Source organism: Eurosta solidaginis, chromosome 2 (genome assembly GCF_040869045.1).
Source record: "Eurosta solidaginis isolate ZX-2024a chromosome 2, ASM4086904v1, whole genome shotgun sequence".
Classification (NCBI taxonomy): Eukaryota; Metazoa; Arthropoda; class Insecta; order Diptera; family Tephritidae; genus Eurosta; species Eurosta solidaginis.
The window spans coordinates 145,420,116-145,425,216 of record NC_090320.1 but is presented as its reverse complement, the minus strand read 5'-3'; the positions used below and the strand labels follow the sequence as shown (position 1 = coordinate 145,425,216).

Below are 5,101 nucleotides of genomic sequence, written 5' to 3'. Positions count from 1 at the left end.
CTTTGCTACAGCGCTGCAATTCCATGGTATAACATTCTTTATTACGTACTCTTTGCAAATCTTAGATTAATGCTGATTGACACTCTTCTTTGGATAACGAACAAAGGCGGCAAAAATATTTGCTGTTAAAACTAGTATGATAACCCAATACTTCATTTAAGCCCAAGTTATCACCCAATATCTGGCCGAGATAAAAATAAATTTTAAATCGGGTATTTTCAACGACTACATTTATTCCATTTAGAGATAAGTCTTCAAGAACCTCAACAAGTCTGTTAAGTGTTAATTCATTACCGAAATAACTCATATCTTTCGCGTTTATAAATCCTGCTACAAAAATATAGCGTAAAGTGAGATATTTGGTGTGACGAGATGACAGGTATTGTAAAATATATGCCACAAACTGAATGCGTATGCGTTCCCAAAGGGTTATTAATTTGGAATGCATCAGTGTATAGAAAAATGGGGAAACAGTTTTACTTCCGAAACAACTAGTTTTACTCTTTAAAAATTGCCCATTATAAAATGGTTAAGAGTATTCGAAGACTTCATTTTTTCAATATTTTCAAATGTTTGGTGTAAAATGTTTGGCTCTTCAAAGTATTTCTTTAATTGATGCTTTATGTCACAGAGACAGCCCTCAATTATATTTTCTTTTAATGATGGGAAACCAGAAGCAAATACTTCATCGAGTTGCCTAGATATTGTAAATAATTTTGATGGCTTATGAAGACCAATATCTTCGAATTTTTGTAGTAATTTGTATTCTGAAGAAATATTCTTAAAAGGTTGCTTTGCATAGGCAATTAGTTCTTCAAATTCGATTTGTTTCTCAGGAGCAACGTACTCTGTGAATTTTTCAAAAGAAGTTAAAATTGGATCAATTATCAATTCAGTGATGGATTTTTGAGCTACTGGTAAATCTTTTCTCAAACTATTCGGTTTGCAGTGAAGCTGTAAAGCATGACATTACATTTTTCTCTATCAACTTTTTGATTTCAATAATGTTTAGTTTATTAATTTCATTGGCGTTATCTGGAATAGGGGGCAAATCTGGATGAAGCTCTAAGCATTCTTGACTGGTGGCGAGTTTTCTTATATTTTGGGTTGAACTTGTATCATTTTTCGGTAATTTGGTTTGTAAAACATTCGTGCTCTCACAAACATTGGAACTAAAATCATGCTTCCTTGCGTGATTTCGAAACTTATACAAGTTTTGAAAGTATCTATTACAATTCTGATAAAGGCATAAGTACATAAAAGTAACAGGACATCGATGTACGTCCTTCAAATGGTTAAAAAGATTTTCAAATAATACGAAATTATTATTATTTGATGTTTGTGGGGAACATTCATTCTCGACCATGTGATTCGCGAAGTTAGACTCGGGTATAATGTTTGGATTCCTTATTTTTTTGTTGTTATATCTAATATGTTCTCTGAACCTCGTTCTTATTTGCCGTCCTGTTTGTCGTATGTAACTATGTTAGCATCCGCAGGGAAGCTTGTATACGACGTGGATGCAAAACCGATCCTCTGAGTTAGTGTTAGTTCTTAGTTTTCTCCCTAGATTGTTCGATGTTTTGAATGCTATGTTAATGTTGTATTTTTTAAAGAAGTTTGCCAATTTATATTTCAATTTCAATTTATTATTTATACACATGTAAGACTATGTATTTTATAGTGTTATACATATAAAGTGACAACATTAACTTATTTTGATTTAATAATGAATTGATAACATTAACAACATTTTTAAATCACTTATAAAATAAAATAAATAGATGCTCCCATAGAAGGTTAGTTTATTAATTTCATTGGCGTTATCTGGAATATGGGGCAAATCTGGATGAAGCTCTAAGCGTTCTTGACTGTTAGCGAGTTTTCTTATATTTTCGGTTGAACTTGTATCATTTTTCGGTAATTTGGTTTGTGAAACATTCGTGCTCTCACAAACATTAGAACTAAAATCATGCTTCCTTGCGTGATTTCGAAACTTATACAAGTTTTGAAAGCATCTATTACAATTCTGATAAAGGCATATGTACTTAAAAGTAACAGGACATCGATGTACGTCCTTCAAATGGTTAAAAAGATTTTCAAATAATACGAAATTATTATTATTTGATGTTTGTGGGGAACATTCATTCTTGACCATGTGATTCGCGAAGTTAGACTCGGGTATAATGTTTGGATTCCTTATTATTTTGTTGTAATATCTAATATGTTCTCTGAACCTCGTTCTTATTTGCCGTCCTGTTTGTCGTATGTAACTAAGTTGGCATCCGCAGGTAAGCTTGTATACGCCGTGAATGCAAAACGGATCCTCTGATTTAGTGTTAGTTCTTAGTTTTCTCCCTAGATTTATCGATGTTTTGAATGCTGTGTTAATGTTGTATTTTTTAAAGAAGTTTGCCAATTTATATTTCAATTTCAATTTATTATTTATACACATGTAAGACTATGTATTTTATAGTGTTATACATATAAAGTGACAACATTAACTTATTTTGATTTAATAATGAATTGATAACATTAACAACATTTTTAAATCACTTATAAAATAAAATAAATAGATGCTCACATAGAAGGTTAGAGATCATTGTTGTAGTAACAGGTGAAAATACTTAGGAAGAAAATATAGAGAAAACAGCCAATTTGAATTTTTTGGGATTAGATTCCATTTTTAATTTATTGGGTAAAGAATTCCACAACTGTACAGCTCTAACATTCTTGACGTTGTAGAATACTTAAAGTATGGTACAATTATGTTGCATATAGAGCAAGCATGTGTGGGACTTTCTGTAACTGCGCTTTTATTCGACATTAAATAGTTTGTTTAAAATATTTTCAATTTTTGGAAATTTTTCCTGATTTGGAATGCCATAAGCATATCACTGAAGAAAAGCCCTTACATATTTGCTCATTGCGGAATATTCGATGTTGAATACAAAACAAATTTTTATAACTAAATCTACAGCCCTTACTAAGCTCTTTACTTTGTATTTAACGTTGTCAACACAGGCATAGAATTCGTTTAAATTTTGGGGACTCTCAGCAACAACAAACACCCTTGGTTGCAATGTAAATCCCTGTTTGTGCGCAGCATTATTCAGTTCATCAAGTTTGTGTTGCAAGTTCATCATATCCATTTGCGCATCTGTGATAGAGGGTTTAAAGTTTTTATTTACCCTTGGCGGTGTTATTACTGCATTTAATAAATTAAAGAAATAATAATGTCTGCAATCTAAAATAAAAACGGGAAAAAAGCAAAAATAACAAAAAATATTTTACATACTTTCGTCATGTTGTTGTTGTAGCGATTAGGTTACTCCCCGAAGGCTTTGGGGAGTGTTATCGATGTGATGGTCCCTTGTCGGATACAGATCCGATACGCTCCGGTAACACAGCACCATTAAGGTGCTGGCCCGACCATCTCGGGAACGATTTATATGGCCACATTGAACCTTCAGGCCATCCCTCCCTCCCCACCCCCAAGTTCCATGAGGAGCTTGGGGTCGCCAGAGCCTCGTCTGTTAGTGAAACGGGATTCGCCGCTCGAAGGTGACGTTGACTATTGGGTTGGAGAAGCTATATATTGCGCTACACAACCCCTTGAATTCCTCGTCATTAGCAACAAGCATAGCGTCGTAGTAAGTCTGGTTCAGTTTATCTTTTATTTATGAATTAAAAATTACTTCATTTATTGTTTCCCGCATGCTGTCAATTTTGTTAAACATCAGATCTGATTTACCAGGAAGCATTGTGCCAAAATCAATATCAATCAGTTGGTATCCATTGGAATCGCAATATCGTAGCCATTCCTTTAATAAATCTTGTATACCACTTTTATGTTCTCTCATTCTCTCTTCTAAAGTTTCTTTCCACAATTCAAATATATCTTCAGGGATATTATGTTGTAACCATTGTTTAGTCGCATCCGATTTTTCCGGACCCTCATTGCTTATAAGAAGAGTTTTGCTAATTTTTGATGGAGTGTCATTTTTCTGCTGAGACTTTCGCTTATGCAAGCTATTAAGATATCTATCATACAGTTTTCCGGTAGCGTTTTTTTTTTGTTTTTTCTGGGTATATAAGTACACCGATTCCTGTTCGGTTGGAAAGAGCTTGACAATCTGGTTTGCTACATTTTTCATTGTAGCCGGAGTCATTTTGATATCGCGTTTAATGTAATTATCTACAATAATACGCACTATTGTGGATCGGTCGGTCTCTTGGAGGCAATTCAAGTTTTCGTATTTCTTAACAATATCATTACCATAGACGGTATCTTTCAAATTATTCTCCAAGTTGGGTTGATGGCCCAGTGAAATCGGTGGTGTACTAGTGCTCAGCCGGCTGTGAGGTGGGGAAATTTTATGCATTGTGCTTGCACCACTGCAGCATGTAAGCATATCAAACTAGGAATATATAAACGTATATTAAAAAACAAAAACAAAAGTAAACAACTATTTACTCACATTATTTTGCAAACGCCAATTTTGAAGTTGATACCTGAATTTAATTGTGTCAGCTATGAGTTCTCTTGTATTGAGGATTTCATCAATGTCGTGAGAGTGTATCATCTTCAAAATGTCCATACTCTTTACCCCACACTGATCGAACTGTATTAATTAATCAGCCGACAAACCCCAAGAGCAAAACAAATCGTATAGCTGTAAATCGGTGTCCAATATGATTACTGCCTCATTGTCTTTTTTTGATGTAGTGGACTCATCTTCAAGCGGAGTTTGCTCGGAAAATAGTGAAATATCGGTAGGCGTAGATGGTATTAATTCCTCACTCATAACTGCAAAAGTGTTTTTGAACAAACATTTTTATTGTAATAAATTTGTATATACATACCTTTGAAATAATGTAAAATCTCCACTCTGTTCAAATATGTTGCCTTAAACGATTCTGGATATGCACTAAGCTACATATACAAATTATATATTAGAATAAACATTTTTGCTAAAAATTAATATTTATATTACTTACCTTTAGCTAAAATCCCAAAAATAATTTATTATAACGCCGCCAAATAAGTTCCGTGTGAAAGATAATATGTAAATGAAAACTTCATGGTATAACGGTAAAC

General features: G+C 33.4%; 1 pseudogene; it reads right to left on the bottom strand.

Moving 5' to 3' along the window:
• Window positions 1–2,700: 2,700 nt before the first annotated feature.
• Window positions 2,701–4,808, bottom strand: LOC137242392 (uncharacterized; annotated as a pseudogene).
• Between the last annotated feature and the right edge of the window lie 293 nt (window positions 4,809–5,101).